Source organism: Leguminivora glycinivorella, chromosome 5 (genome assembly GCF_023078275.1).
Source record: "Leguminivora glycinivorella isolate SPB_JAAS2020 chromosome 5, LegGlyc_1.1, whole genome shotgun sequence".
NCBI lineage: Eukaryota > Metazoa > Arthropoda > Insecta > Lepidoptera > Tortricidae > Leguminivora > Leguminivora glycinivorella.
Genome location: NC_062975.1, coordinates 9,006,840 through 9,023,605, shown reverse-complemented (window position 1 = coordinate 9,023,605; position 16,766 = coordinate 9,006,840).

Genomic DNA, 16,766 nt, shown 5'->3' with positions numbered 1-16,766 from the left:
CAGTACTGGACATGTCAACAAACGATTTCGGAACATTGTTATCGAAATACTGTGAAATCCTTCATCCTTTTTCGTTGTTAGTAAATTATCACCTTAAGTATAATTATTTTCACTATTTTAAATATTATTTTGGGCAAATTTGCGATGAAACCGTTAGAAAATTGAAAATATTTACTTCTCGTTTACATCACTGACATTCAATGACTTTTGACGACGGGTGTCAAATATTAATCCTTGCCAGTAAAATAAATTAGTTCAGCTGAAAATCCGCAACGTGGCGAGGGTCAAATAAAAACTTGTCAGGCTTTAGCATAATCATCAGCCACTCCAGATGTATAAAACATACCACTGCACGAACAGCGATGGCAAAGGGGTTTAATTAAAAAAAAAACCTTTATAGCAACCCTAACTTCGGAAGGCCCAGACTTACTCTTGAACTAAAAAGGTACACATTATTTAGAGTGATACAAATTCAGTATAAATTGTGTATTGTGTGTAATTGTGTATTGTACTAAATCCTCATTTAATGTAAAATGCCAACAAAAGGGGAAGTTGCAGGATAGCATAATTAGTCACGATTTAAATATTTCTAATAATAATGTGATCCAGTAGGTACCCAATACCCATAGACCCATAGTGTCCATCAGGATGGCGTGATAGATGACTGAATAGTCAAAACATTTGCACCAAATAACTGTACCTAAACTGTACCTATAGCGTAGAAAACTGTACCTCAATCAATGAAACATTAAATAGATAGTTACATAGATACGCCGTTCTGATGTCAGCTTGGCGTGCATAGCCGTGTATCGCCCCAACGTGTGGAAACCAAATTTCTGGAACATAATATATATCAATAAACTGTACCTCACTAAACTGCCAATTATAACATTTAAATCACACGTGATATCGGTTAAATCAACAAAAAAAAAATTTAATCAACAACAACATACAATCACGCCTGTGTCCCATAAAGGGGTAGGCAGAGCACATGAAACCACTAAAGCTTCAGGGCCACTCCTGGCAAACAAGGGGTTAAAAGAAAAACGAATTTTATTGCTCTGGTTTATTTAATCCTTGAATGACATGTATCTATGTTTGCCATCAATTTGCAACAGGCGCTTGTTTTCTCGTAACACAATATATAATTACTAGCTTTTGCAAGCGTCTTCGCACGCGCTGAAAAATACTGTTATGTTTATTTAATTATGCATCCTTTTGTAGGGTGAAGTGGTCGACAGTGGAACACCTCGGACACTGGCGATCAAATATATGAATGAGGCGCATTCCTAGGTTTGCTCTCTAAGTCTAAGCTCGTGTAGGTGAACGCGTAATACTATGCTTGTGTGAGTGCAATATGACAGGTAAACTGTTCGCGTTTTTGACAGGCGGTAACTGTGAGGTAACCGAGAGGGGGTGGAAGACACTTTCAGCGGTGAGCGGGAGCGGCCATACTGTACGATAGTACTCTTTATTATACTGTGACAGTGGTTCGCTTTCTTTCCGTAGGCTATATCTCCGGAATTATTACTAATAGGGAGTGACTATTAAGAACAATTGTTAATTAAAAATAAGTCATATCTTTCTTTCCTGTTTATATGTGCATTTATTATATTGTTGAGTATACTCCGAAGACAGCGCATGTGGCAGGCAAGGGAAAGGTTGCTCGACACGGTCGACCCTAAGCACAGAATATATAATAGTACAAGTACCCTAAGTAGCAAAACTTATCGACTACATCAAAGGGTACGCCTTCCAGCGAGATGGACGGCTGGAAAGTGTAAACCTGCGCTTGCGGTGGCTGGGCCATGTGCAGCGTATGGAATGTGCTCGTTTGCCCAGATGGACCATGCTGAGTCAAATCGCATTAGGCAAGCGTAATGTAGGACGGCCACTACTCCGCTTTAAGGACTGCGTAAAGCGCGAAATGGTAGCGTTTAACATTGACTACACCTCATGCACATCTCGGACACTGGCGATCAAATATATTGAAGGAGGCGCATTCCTAGCACACAGTCTTAGCTCGTGTAGGTGAACGCGTACTATGCTTGTATGAGTGAAATATGACAGGTCGACTGTTCGTGTTTTTGACAGGCGGTAACTGTGAGGTAACCGAGAGGGGGTGGGTGGCACTTTCAGGGGGGAGCGGGAGTGGCCATACTGTACGATAGTACTCTTTATTATACTATGCCTCATGGGAAGACCTAGCAGCAAACTGCGACGAGCGGAGGTACAGCCTTTTCAGAGGCCGTGAAACCCATGATAGGTTCTGGTTTCAAAACTTAGCCCGAAAACGGGCAGTAAGGCACAATGAGAATCGCTTTCGTGCGAACTCTCATTTTAGTTTTAATATTGACTGATGTGGTAAATTACGCTGATCACGAATTGGATTATTTATAGCCACAAGCGGCGCTGTCGCTTGATCAGAGATGCTGCTTAAATCATCTATAAAGATGCACAAGGCCTAATGATGATGTATATTGTAATAATTTTATATGTATAACGAGAAAATAAGCGCCTGTTGCAAATTTATCGCAAACATACATGTCATTAAATAAATGAGAGCAGTAAAAAAAATTGTTGTTGATTTGACCGATATCTCGTGTGATTATAATGTTATTATTGGTAGTTTAGTGAGTACAGTTTAGGTACAGTTTATTGATATATGTTTCAGAACATAGTTCCCACACATTGGGGCGATACACGGCTATGCGCGCCAAGCTGACGTCAGAACGGCGGCGGCGTGTCTATGTAATTGTCTATTTAATGCTTAATTTCTTGAGGTACAGCTTTCTTCGCTATAGGTACAGTTTAGTACAGTTTAAATACAGTTATTTGGTGCAAAATTTTGTGAATATTCAGACGTCTCTAACGCCATCCTGACGGACACCCTGCGTGCTGGAGCCACCTCGACAGCCGCTCTGACGGCAAGAGGGCAGATGGTTTAACTCTGGTGCCATTGGATCGAGCGGGGTAAGTGCCTTTTGTACCACCCGATGCCACCTGTGTTAGCATGTTTGTCGCCTCACAATACATCTTGATCGTACCGTATGGGCGGCAGCATAAGCTGCTGAGCAGGCGGCAGTCCTACCGTGGAGACATCTGAGTGCTGGTATGCGAAGTCCGTTCTTCGCGCAGAGGTTATCCATCGTGAGAACGCGGCAAGTGTGATAGGTAACTTTTGCGTCGGGAACGATGCGGGGTGGGTTGTTTGACCAATTTAAGTTCTTATTAGTTACGTGAGTTTGTTTAGCTGTGTGTGTGTTATTTTATATAATTATGATCAAACGAGCTTCGAAAGCGAAGTTCTATCGATATTATATGACTCGCTTCATTGGAAGATATAATTATTATGTTTACATTTCATTTTTTCGTGCAAATCGTGCCAGTAGATTAAATAAACTATAATAATGTAAACTTAATAGTTATATCGAACAATGAAGCGACGAAATATAATTAAATATTGTATTTTATAAATTAGGAGAGTTTATGGAATATTGTCTACTAAATGAGTGTAATTGTGGGTACTAAGCGGTTTCCAAATTGTATTTGCCTTGTAAAGGGCTATAAGTAGTTTTATTCATATAGATTATTAAAAATAGAAAATTGCTTTTAAATGTGCACTCAAGAAAAAATGTACCATATAAATTATAATGCATGCACGGCATGCACACTTTAGTTTAAGGTACAGCGTGCAGCGGGGCAAATCTCGACTGTGAGGTGAGGCAAATGTAACTGGTCCATTCTTTTCATGTTTTACAATGTTTGCATTATTAAATAGTGTCCACCGGTTATATATGGTAGGCGTTTTCAGTGGAAACCTGTAGTCGCGTTAGAAAGAGACCAAAAGTAGCATATGTCACTCTCTATCTCTTCAACTATCTCCACTTGAAAAATCAGGTCAATTCGTCGCTCCGTTTTGCCGTGAAAGACGGACAAACAAACAGACACACACAACTTCCCATTTATAATATTGGTATGGATTAGTATGGATAGACCCATCCAGGTTAGTAAATGTGACCGATGGTTTACCGACTAAAACCCCTCGACTGCCATCTCAGGGCTAGAAGACGAGGTCACATAAGCACGTTTCGGCACTCCTTTGCAACCTCGCCAACCACAAACACATCTTTGGAGGATTACATGCCCTCTGTATTACTACATAGCGGGATACAGATGCAGCGTGCTGGCCGCCCCAGGGACCTTTATGTAGACGGCAGACGTCCCCGAGTGAAACCTTTAAGGGTGTTCATATGCCAGTCGCCGCCGCCCCACTCTGAGAATGCTCTCCTGTGGCAAGCATATTACAATACGAGGGAAACCAGGGAAAGAGATTAATTCAATAAAATATATAAAGAGATACTGTTGTATTATTTCAGTGGGCAAAGTTGTATTTTAACGCTGTGTGTGGAATTGAAAAACGAGCAAGTGAAAGGATTTCTATAGTTGAACCACGAGCGAAGCAAGTGGTTCGAGAATAGAATCCTGAACTTGCGAGTATTTTAACACACGAGAAGTAAAATACATTTGCACCCGTGTATAAAACACAAAACTTTTCCCCTCACTATAGCAAGGAAACTACAACGCAAAAAATGCGTTTATCACTGCTTCCAGTAGTTCCACAAAAGGAAAATCATCTTTATTACTAGATTCACTTACTTTTATAAATTTTAAAGCAGTTGATTTGACTTTATTTTAAGGTCAAATTACTTTACCCACTAGTTGATAAAATGCTTTTTTACCCGCTCGTATAAAAGGACAAAACACGTGATTCCGAGCTAGTGAGGGGAAAAAGTAATTATATGTAGTATTAGGTATATTATGTAGGTACTTAACCCTTCGTCTGTGTTTGATAAGGATCCTAACATAAGGCGTTGGACTTTAAAATAATATATCAAAGTTAATTGTTTTCTTATGACAATTTTTTGACAGACACAGCTGAAGGGTTAAGTTCACAAGGCCTAATTCAGAATATTGACAATAAGATGCAACGGAGGTTATCTTTATCAGTCATACAGTAATCTAATATTTTCATCACAGTTGCTCGGTAAGTGTGTCATTGTTCCCAAGGGTAGCGGGAGTAGCAGAAAAGTAATTTTCCCAAGGGAGTTATGAAATTTCGAATGCCACTAGTTTGTTCTTTAGTTTTTACTGCACAAGTGTGATGAAAAACAATGTAACTCGAAGCGTAATAATATCGCAAATTAGTGTTTGAATCGCTCCAGTAGGCTGTTGTAATTTCATCATACTGTCGTTTGCAATATTTAGATTACGCCCCGAGTTTCACAATCTACTACTGAAGGCTGAGAAGGCAAATTTACAGGATATGAGTTAGAATTTATAGGTTTACCGAAATGAGGTATTTTATAAAACTTCATTTGAAATTCGTACGAATTATAAAAAAAAATAGTTACTCAATATTCATTATAATATAATTAACCTGTATGGTCTTTCATGGAATGTTTTTACAAGCAGTAACACCGATAGGTTTTTTATTTATTATAATCCGACTAAATTATATTTTAGCAACGTCACCATATTTAACAAAATAAATCAAGACATTTCTCAACCTTTATAATTTTGACGTATAAATCCGGGTCGCCTGTACTGCAATGAAGCATTCATGTGGTAACACCTAACATGGAGCAGTAAATAATAAAGACTGATATATAGGTAGATGATACTGACGGATAGCAGTGTTGTTTGTAGAATCTTTATTAATTATATTAATACTAGCTGTTGCCCGCGTTAGAAAAAGACAAAAAGTAGCCTATGTCACTCTCCATCCCTTCAACTATCTCCACCTAAAACATCACGTCAATTCGTCGCTCCGTTTTGCCGTGAAAGACGGACAAACACACTTTCCCATAATTATATAATTTTAGTATGGATTAGAGTTTAAGAATTACTCGGTACTGTCAATAAATTGAATACCATTAACCCTTTAAAAATGTTTAAAACGTTATAGTTAATTAATAAACTGTATATACACACACACACACATATCGATAGATTATTACATCTATTTAAACTGTGTGAGCTTTGTTTGATGTTGTCTAAAAATGTATAAAGAGTTACAGTCTTTATTGATAATTTCTCTTTGCACCAACTAATATAAACCGATCAATTAACGAATCAGCTATACCACCATATTTTGCAAACTAATTTATGACGTTTTGTAACCTTTATAATTTGGCAAATACATTCCGGTATGCATATTGCGAAGAGAAGAACGGAGTGACCGGGGTGATCGTAGGCGCCGTCCGTTCACTCACCCGCCCGAGTCCGGGCTAACCGTGGCCGTCTAGCAAGAAAACGTGACGGGCTATCCGTCACACCTTCGGCACGTTGCCGGCGCGGGCTAAATCGAAGCGCCCGTGATGACGTAGTCTTTCCATACAAAAAGGACACCGTTCCGGTCCGTCCCGTTCCAGTGTGAATCATTCTTTAAGGTATGTATAAGTATCATACTCACGTAGTGATTTACTTCTTCTTTTCTTATGCGCACTGCAAAGGAGTGGAATTCCTTGCCGGCGGCTACTATATTTCCGAGCTCATATAACCCGGCAACCTTCAAATCTAGGTTGAACAGGCATCTTCTGGGTGAGCTCATTCCATGGATAGTAAGGCACGTCTTTGACTTTGGCTAGTCTGTCGCCAAGAGTCATCATCCTCCTTGCGTTGTCCCGGCATTTGCCAAGAGTAAGCCCATTTAATTATAGCAAAAAAAACTCCTATATTCAAATTTGTAAGACAGATTTGGCCTCCGTTTATCTATTGTGGATGCGAGATCCGTAATGCGAGATTTACCGGTTATTTAGCCAACTCCGGATACATTCGGGGTTAACCAGCTCTTCGGCGATTTTATGACGGCTTGTCTATAAATCATCATTATACTATTGGAGTATCACTATAAACGTAATACATATGTACTGCTACAAACGTCAATAATATCGAAGTAGATAAACACGAACATCAAAATTACCTCTAAAATGATTTAGGGAATATTACGTTATATTTCATACTAGTTTTTGCCCGCGGTTTCGCTCGCGTTAGAAAGAGACAAAAAGTAGCCTATATCACTCTCCATCCCTTCAACTATCTCCACCTAAAAAATAACGTCGATTCGTCGCTCCGTTTTGCCGTGAAAGACGGACAAACAAACAGACACACACACTTTCCCATTTATAATATTAGTATGGATATACATAAACTCAAGCCTATATTCCTAAAAGAGGTAGGCAAAGCACACAAAACTGCTTAAGGTTCAGTGCCACTGTTAGCAATTAAGGAGTTAGATTAAAACGACTTCTATGACATCCAAGGGATTGTTTTTTATTTTTTTATTTTTAGATCCTAGATTAATATAAGATACAAAAAAATATTATTTCATATACAATCATAAAACCATCATAGATTACTTATTGGAATTTGTATAAGTATCGTTATAAATTTTTCATCACATTTGCTGTTTAAAGGTCTTCTTATTGCGTCTACGTGTACTGAAAAATAATGTACTTTTTTATTTCCAAGGGAGTAATGGATTAGGTTTTAAGAAATAATACAATCCATACAATACTTCAGGCAAAGGATGTTTCAATCAGCCCAAGGATTTTTTTTTGCAAAACTAAAATTTTTTACATTTTTTTTTTTATTTCACGTGGATAAATCGTTATAATTTGCAATCTGGCAGGAAATTGTGACGGCCATCTCGATTTGCGCTTGGCCGCGTTGCCATAGCAACCGGCAGTACAACACCGCCATTCATTGAAGGTTTTGCCTTATGACTTTTTTTCTCTGTGTTTTCCTCTCAAATGTGATGAAAAACATTGTGTGTAACTCAGGAGGTAAGGATTTTGTAAACTCGTGTCTATAACTCTCTCCGGTCTGCGGCTGTCGCGAGTTATTAACACTCGTCGACAAAATCCCCCTTACCTTCCTTGTTGCACAATATACATATTATAAACTAAAAAGCAACCACAAAGACGCGAAAACCTACTGACTGCGCCAGATAAATAGGATTGTGTATTGACACTTACGCACTATAATTACATGTAGCGTTTTCAACTCTAAGTTATGTACAATTACATAATATATAGATATATACTCCAAAACATGTATTTTTGTAGTTATTTTTTCATATATTTGTAAGAGAAACGTGAAAATCTTATGGTTGCCATTACTCCGTCACCTACGGCCTTTGAAACGAGTTGAGTAAATAGATTTTGATTCACCTACACGAGTACGGGCCGCACGTGCCCCGACTAGGCAACCGTGCCGCGTCCAGGGTGCTCCGCAATTAATACCTAGTTATTCCCGGTAACGACGTTACCGCAAACTGTATCGACCAACTAAAATATTGTAGCGCAGGTGGAACGGGCACTGCAACTTATTTAAACGGGGATTGGATCTATCTTGCTTGGATAGCTCCGGTTTGCTTTGTGTACCTAGACAATATAAAATGTTCTTGCTTGGAACACAGCCCCCAGTGTAAATTTTATTCGTAAAAGTTACGTGTTGTTTTCGAATGAATTTGGTTAAATAAGCTGCGTTTCCAAAACGTCCCGCTTGGAGCGATTTTCAAAATACACTTTCACAATTGCCAAACTCGTAGTTCATCATTTACAATTGACTATGAATATGAATTGGTTTAACCAGCTAAAAGCGATAAAACATTGACCCTTTTACTTTTTTTCCTAACCATCACCGAAAATGACACGTTTTCTTTCTTGACGCCAGCATAATTACTTCCTATTTTTAAAGTCATGACTGCGCTCTTTCAGTGTAAAGTCCGCATATGCACACTGAATAGCAGAGGATCTAAATATCGTTACCGTATCGAACTCCTCATATGAGTACGAGCAAGTACAACCATCAACTATGCGCGGGACAAAGGCAGCTACTCGCCGACAACTACCGAACTTCATTATGCGACTCAAACAAGAAAACTCTAGCTCAACTTCGCTCCCGCTTTTACGTTTTTCAAAATCAAATCCTTTCAGCTCACTGGATTTAACTATTGCTTCATCGTAACACACAATATTATTATGCATGGAGATAATATACGGATAGATGCATTCTCGTTTTTATCTCTTTTTATTTTTTTCCGGACGTGCATATGCAAGTTACTAAGATGCAGCGGAGAATTCTTCGGTAACAGGGTTATAGGAAGAAAGTTTTAAAAGCAACTGCCTTTCATAAACCGTGTCTGTATGGAAACCGAAAAGTTGCAGGAAACCTAGTCGCATAATATAATACCCTTGGCTAAGACAGTGATTGTATCAAATTGGAAAAAAATACAAAAAAAAAAAAAAACAATATACTTATATTTGAAGAGACAATACGATCATGATCGTATGATTACTGACGAAAGGTTACTACCTTTCTCGTACTGAAGTGTTCAATAAGCTCCCTTTTCTATGTATTAGTAACGGTAACTATTTTTCCCAAATGACATACATAATTTTACAATTGCCTAAGTAATGTAACGTTTTTAATTAATTTGGCTCAAAGCGCGAACTCGTACCGAGGAAGTAAGAACGTCAGATATATTATGGGGCGTCGCGTCGCGTCACCCTAGTAAACTTGAAACACCGGATTGAGGTCTTACTGCGAGAAATATGCAAATATCCCCTTTTAATGTACTTGTAGAGGTACTGCAAGTACCAGCACCGCTTTGTCTACCTATATCGCGGCATTGAATAGAAGGCTTTGTAATAAAGCCTGCATCAGGCTCGCTAACAGATCTCAACTCAATACAGCCGAAGGTTCTCTTTCAGACTTTTATTGGACTTAGTTCAAGCAGAATATTAATATGCTTTATATCTAACACACACGCATTTCTAAAAAATATGAGTCAAATATATCTCAGCACCATGAATGCAGGATGCGGTAATGATGACAGACGGAAATAGTAGGTCAGAGATAATGAGATCGTGTTATACTCTCACTTCATTTTGCTACACGTATTGAAAAACATACGGGTAGGTATAGTATGAATTTTCTGAGATGAACTTTTCGCTTTAGCCGTAATCTGTTAAACAAAGGCCTTTGTGTCTATTGTTGACGGCGGCTAGCTCCCGTTTAAACGGCACGTGCTATAGTCTCAGTGTAGTTAGAAAGCAACTATCATGATAGTAATTCAAATCCATAAAAAGCCCTTTCGGAGATAACACGTTTTGTCATCTTCAAAAAAGTTACCTGCATACTGCAAACTGTTTAATAAATTTGAACCTTTTTGCTATCATGATAGTTGCTTTTTAACTACACTGAGACTACTGAGACAGGGTGCAAAGCGGATGGAGGGGGTAGCTAAAACGATCACAGCGCTCACTACGGCCAAAATTGACATCTTAGTCGCTGACTTGCGCTGTCAAATCCATATTGCAGTAAACATTTTCATGTCGTTTTTGAGATAAATTTAATACGGGCCCAGTAAAATTTGTTACGGCGAATTGTAATAACTCCAAGAAAAGTAGCGACTAAATTCTAGCTATTTCCAAGACCGTGGTGGAAACCAAACCACCGTTTAAGTGAATAGTTGCCGTAAGAAGAAAAGTGTCGTCCAATCTCTGAAGTTTTACTTAAAGTGCGTAATCATTTGATACAAGTATTGAATTGAATTTACGGTGAATTTATAGTGCAAATTTTATTGGAGGTAGAAAAGCCGACGTGGAAGCCAATCCCAGTTATTTTCGAAAATCATTTTATTTGTTTCCTCATCTGTGCTCCTGTTTACAAATCGAAACGGATTATTGACGAAAATGCGTAAATATCGAGGTTTCAATGGGAAGAAGGAGCACGAGAACAATAGAAGCAGAAGCAGTCCATCCAGTGAAGGCTTATCACATTTTAAATAAAATTCCTGAGAACTTATTTCATCGCATTCATGATTGTATTTGATGTGATATCTGGTAAACCTCCAATATTTTCAAGTAAATGAAACAAGTTTTTGTAATGTATAAATATTATAATTAAACGTTATTATAGCTAGTTTGTCTTTATTTTACAATAAACACTGTACCCTGCAATGATATTTATAATACCTATAGTTAGCCTATGAAAATGACAGGATAGCAGTGAACTGATCAACTATTTCAAAAGCCAAGGATTTATTTATACTTTATTGCACATAGGTATAAATGGTGGAATAATGTTTTCAATCTGTAGAAAATGCCCAGCTAGCACCAATTTATTGCCTTTATTCATCGTCTCAGGTTGGAAAATGATTTCGTGAGCGATGGCACAAAATCCCCTTTTAGTCACCAGTTTGTTAATTTCTCACTGAAAACAACGATTTTAATGTTATTGGCGATAATGTTGTAACCACCATCGTCCAAAATTGTTTAATGTAGTAAAATAGCACAAGATTTCATAAATTTTTTCACAATGTTTACTTACTTCTCGCTTGACAGCGGTTACAATATTGTCACTGTCACGTGGCGTTGTCGTCGCGCACGGTCCCAATAGCACGTGCCGTTTAAACGGGAGCTAGCCGCCGTCAACAATAGACACAAAGGCCTTTGTTTAACAGATTACGGCTAAAGCGAAACGTTCATCTCAGAAAATTCATACTATATACAATATACATACCTATAATACAGTTACCTATGTAATATCACTAATATCTACATACCTCTAGGTAAGCATGTCATGGCATCACGTGATATCGCCGGGTCATCTACTCAATAATGATTCAAGTAACTTTGCGAAAACTTGTATTAAAATAATGAAAAAAAAATATGAAAAAAGTTTATTATATAAATTAACAATTACAGAAAATCGCGACCCTGTGTCCTGAGCTAGGAAACCCTGTGTTACAAGGATGCAGTTTCGTCGCACTAGTACCTTAATCTATATTATAAAACTAAACAATTTGTAGAGCGAGTTGCATAAGGAAGTACAAAAAGCTTACAAATAACATTGTTTTATTTTTTGTGTAACGTAATATAGGGTAAAAGCACCAGTGCCCAGCCGTGCACCAGTGCCCAGCCGTGCGCCAGTAGTCAGCCTTTTTTGTACATTTCGGGCTGTAATTATCAAAGTTTTTGTCAAATTCGTGTAAAAATTTGATAAAATCATAGATTGATTAAATTGTAATTGTAAAATATCTCAAGATTTACAATTTATTTCAAGAATTAAGCACAAAAAAAATTCAAAGAGGTGCAGTCTTCTGACATGAAACATTATGTGCTTTCGCCGTTTTTTTAGAATGTCACATGGTATTTTGCTAAGATGTTAGCAGCCAAATTATGATTTCTTGGTTAAAGAAGAAGAACTTTTTAGCTTAATTAATACTTAAACTATCTGAATAAAGTAAAAAAATAATAAAAATGTATGTGAAAACCAGATTTTTAAGGGGGTTGGTTATTGGAAACTACTTTTTTACACAAAATCTAATAGTCAGCCACCTGCGGCTGACCACTGGGTTCAAGGAAATACGTCACAATTCCAGAAGTCAGCCTCCCCGGCTGACTATAGGATTTAAGACTTCTTTTTGTTTTCAAATGGTACGTAAGTCTATAAATCAATGACCCTTAAATATTTATGCACTTATAACTATATTTGCTTGACATACATAAAATATCCAGTAGTCAGCCCATGGTTGACCACTGGGTACTGAGGTCACGGAACACAGAACCCACTAGTCAGCCGAGGGCTGGGAACTGGGTACTTAGTAGGCTGTATATTGGTGCTCAGGGGGCTGAGTACTAGCAAAAACGCCCTTTTATTATATTTAACGAAATATTTCTAAAACAAACAATAACTTAAGGTTTATTCTTTTCAAAAATTAAACTTAATTAAATTCTTGGACTATAAAAACATGAATCATTCAAATCGGTCTATTGGAGATCAAATTAGACGGCTTTGAAAATAGAATTTTCGATTTGAGGCTGACTACTGGTGCCTTTACCCTATTTAAATAATTGTGTTTGGTATCAACATTCAACACTGAGCTGCATAAAACACAACACAATATCAACAACAAATAGATTCCAGCTAAACATTATAAACATTTTGTTTCAACATATAAAATTATTTAATCAAATCATACGATTCAATTGTAATTTGTATTTGTGTAAGATATAAGGGGTAGAAAGGCGTTACGTTAAATCGGGATTTTCTCCCCTCACCAGTTTCTGATAGAAGGCTAATTTACCACATTTGTTTCGTATTTTAATTAAAAGGGATTTGCCGTTAACAATTTTCCTGAAATTTATAGCATTTTCCTAAAATTTATAGGTAGAATATGAACCTTGAGATTACGTTTGTTGATTTTATAAAAATATTATATTATAATTACGAGTGTATTCAAAATATTTTAGCAAATAAGTACGGGTTTCGACATTTTGTTGAAAAATGCCACTTTAACATTATTTATAAATTATTTTATTTGATAATGAATTACATTCAAATGAGTAAGAGTTATGTACGCGTTCGGTATTAATCATTAAATATCTAGATAAGAATTTATACTTCATCTTCGTACGTACACTAACATTCATCAATTTCTTAACTAGCGAAGTCTACAGTACCTACGTTGACCCGACCGCTCATGGCTAAAGGGATCAATCCCGTTGATAATTGGCCTCTGTACGTTCAAACAAAGCTTCGGGTGGTACGCAATCAGCCAGGTGATCAGCCATCAAAGTCGACACGCCAGTAAAACTCGTTGATCAATGGCTGTACCTCAGCCATCTATCTGCAGGTCGACGTGAAGCTTTTATGGTCTGCATGTAATACACGGTGCCCTGTGTTTATTTCTCCTCACTATAATAATGTTCCTGCGAGTGTCTATTTACTTGTAACTTTTGTATTAAGTACGGGGATGGCTTAGCAAATTGCTAAAACTCCCAGGTTAAATAAATGAAAAAAAAAAACATATTCTGCTATACGAATATACGTACCAAACCGTAAAATTGTGAGATATGAGTAAGTTTTACTAATCACAAAGTTACCTACAACATTCATCCTTTCAATACTATCCTAAACAGGCACCCAATATTCTAAGACGCAGAACGTAGGTACAGTTCTTGAAAAAAAACCCTTTTTATTAGATCACAAAACGAATGCCAAAAATGTAATTAGTGTTGAGACTTATCTCTACTATTTAGGTACTTGACATTGCACATTTTTAGTTTATAATTTTAATCTATTCGAAAGAAAGTATTAGACATTAGCGATTGTGTCGTTGTCAAACTGTTGCTTTTCGATGAACTCTTATAAAATGAAGTGTAACATGTCAGAAACTTGCTTCCATGTTTCATCATATGCAAGCATAATAATTATATTTTTTGTTTAGTTGATTAAATTCCTGTTTCGGTCTCACGATAATTAAAATTTTGTTTGTCTCAAGTAGATCATATTTTAGAAATACGAGATGGAGAGCTTGGAGATTTATAGTGAACCAAAATATTTAGATGCTTATTTGTAGCTCAATTTGAGCCTTGTTTCAAAGTCATAAAGGTTTTGCAGTAGGGGTTTTAAGAAATGTTGCCTGGTCAAATTCAAATCTACAAGAAGTTGTGTCAAATTTCAAACTGTACAATTAAATGTTACTAGCCAATAAAAACAAATTTAAGCCATATTGAACCATATTACAAAGAGCGTTGATTGAGACAATTTTTAAAGCATGTGCAAATGGAAAAAAGTCTAGTGAGCCAATCCTGTGTCCAAACATGTGGAAAAAAACTTAGTTCGGCCACGCCCTATGAGTAGATCAAATTGGACCTTATTCTGATCAGGAAATAAAACATATATTATTTAAATATTGTATGAAATTATGAATTTCAGCGTTGATTAAGAAATACCAATCAGGAGTGAGGAAGTGGGAGCTAGTGGGGATTTCAGAGTCTTGGAAGGGATGTTTGAAATGGGATGCAAGGCATTGCATGGGATTCATTCATGGGCATTCGGGGATTAGAGAGCCTTCCGCTCGACCGTCAGACTGGTTCTATTTAGGTTTATTTGGGTAAATCTAGATTACCTATATTATGTCCTAGCCTAGATTTTGCTAGTATTTCATGATACTGGTATGGTTTGGGTTGGAGGATAATATAGAGTATTTTGTTAATAAGCGTATATTTCAGTGTTTAATTGGTGTAAATTTAAGTGTCTTAATTGTTATTGTTTTGGAGCTCGATCACTGCTAGTATTATAAAGTGTACTAGTAGAGTTTAGAGTTGTAGAACAATAGTATTGCTAAAGTTTTAAAGTTTGGTTAGATTTGTGAGTGTTTCTTATTAGTTAAAGAGTTAATTGTGTTTTAATGTGTGAAATGTTTTAGCTTGGATTGCTTTAGTGGTATTTTACGCTAGAATAATCTTTGTTGAAGGATTTCATATATTACTTAGTTCTGTTAGTTAATTAATAACTTTTGTAAATAATAATTGGGGTAGATTATTTTAGTAGGATGAACTGGTCTGATATTTTGCTGTCTTTTGGAGGGATAGGGCGGGTAACCTAACGGTGTTCAACTACAGCCCTAGTCAACCAAGAGACATTTCTTGGGTTATTTTAGTAGAGTCCAAGTGAGCTCTTGGCAGTTTCCTGCGTTTATTAAGACAGGATTTTGCTCCTGGAATCTGGACGATTTGAGTTGTTATCTAAACTTCTTAAATTTGCCAGGTTCTTGTCCAACTTTCCTATTTTATTTTACCCGTCTGGCTGACTTCTTGCTGTCCCAATCCCTAGTGTGAGAACCAGCCCACGTGAAGAAATAGGGAGTCAGGTCTAAGGGTTATTCTTCGCCCGTCTTAGTTAGCTTTAGCTAGAGATTTTCCATTGCACTTTTCGGAAAATCACGCGAGTAAATTAAATGTGCGATTCGGATCGCTAGTTTGCTAATATGTCGGTAGAGTAGATGGTTAGTTTAGCTGTTAGGGCTAGGATTTTGTTTGGTATAGGAAATATTAGAATTAAAATTGTTTTCTCCTTTTCAAGTCTTTATTCATTTTCTAGAAAGTTCAATTATACATTTTTAACACGGGATTTGGTTACTTAATATGCTAGACTTTAACTGTGTGAGTGAATTTATAAATTAAAATTAAATAAATAAATGTTGTACATTTGTACATAGATTGAGTGAGTCCTACGGTAGGCTCAGGAAGGCTTACATTTAATGATATTCAATTATTGAATTGGGATTAGTAGGGTTTATAGGAATTTTTTAATACTATGTTTATTTATGACAAAATGACAAACTTGACATATACATTTATGACTTTATATATATTTTTGATCCCTTGTATACCTACTGGTAGTAAATAAATTTATTGTGAGAAAATTAAAATAAATAACTCACAATGTAATGTAAGATTGTAAATTCATTTTGTTTTTAAAATAAAAATGATTATTTTTAATTAGCTTGTCCCTCAGCAGTTTGTCTGTCTATTCTGTTATCTATGAACCTGTGATTTTTACATAATGGCTTTCAAATATAAAGTCATATTATTCCAAATACCTATCATAAATGATTTGTCTAGACTGGGTCGAGGCAGAAAGTTGCAAGATCGTGGTTTATTTTGGTCCGAAAGGTGATACAAAATGACTACATTAACAGTTTGGATAATATTATTTTGATAAATACCTACAAAAAACAATGATGTACAAAATTACAGAATTCTGGAGAATTAGAGTGGTCAGATACACTGCTCTACTACCAGTATTTGATATTTAAATTGTCCCTTTGAAAATCCTCTCTATGGTGATGAAAGTGTCACAACATAATGGCTCGGGCAAATGAAAGTAGTCCTGTCATTATGAAA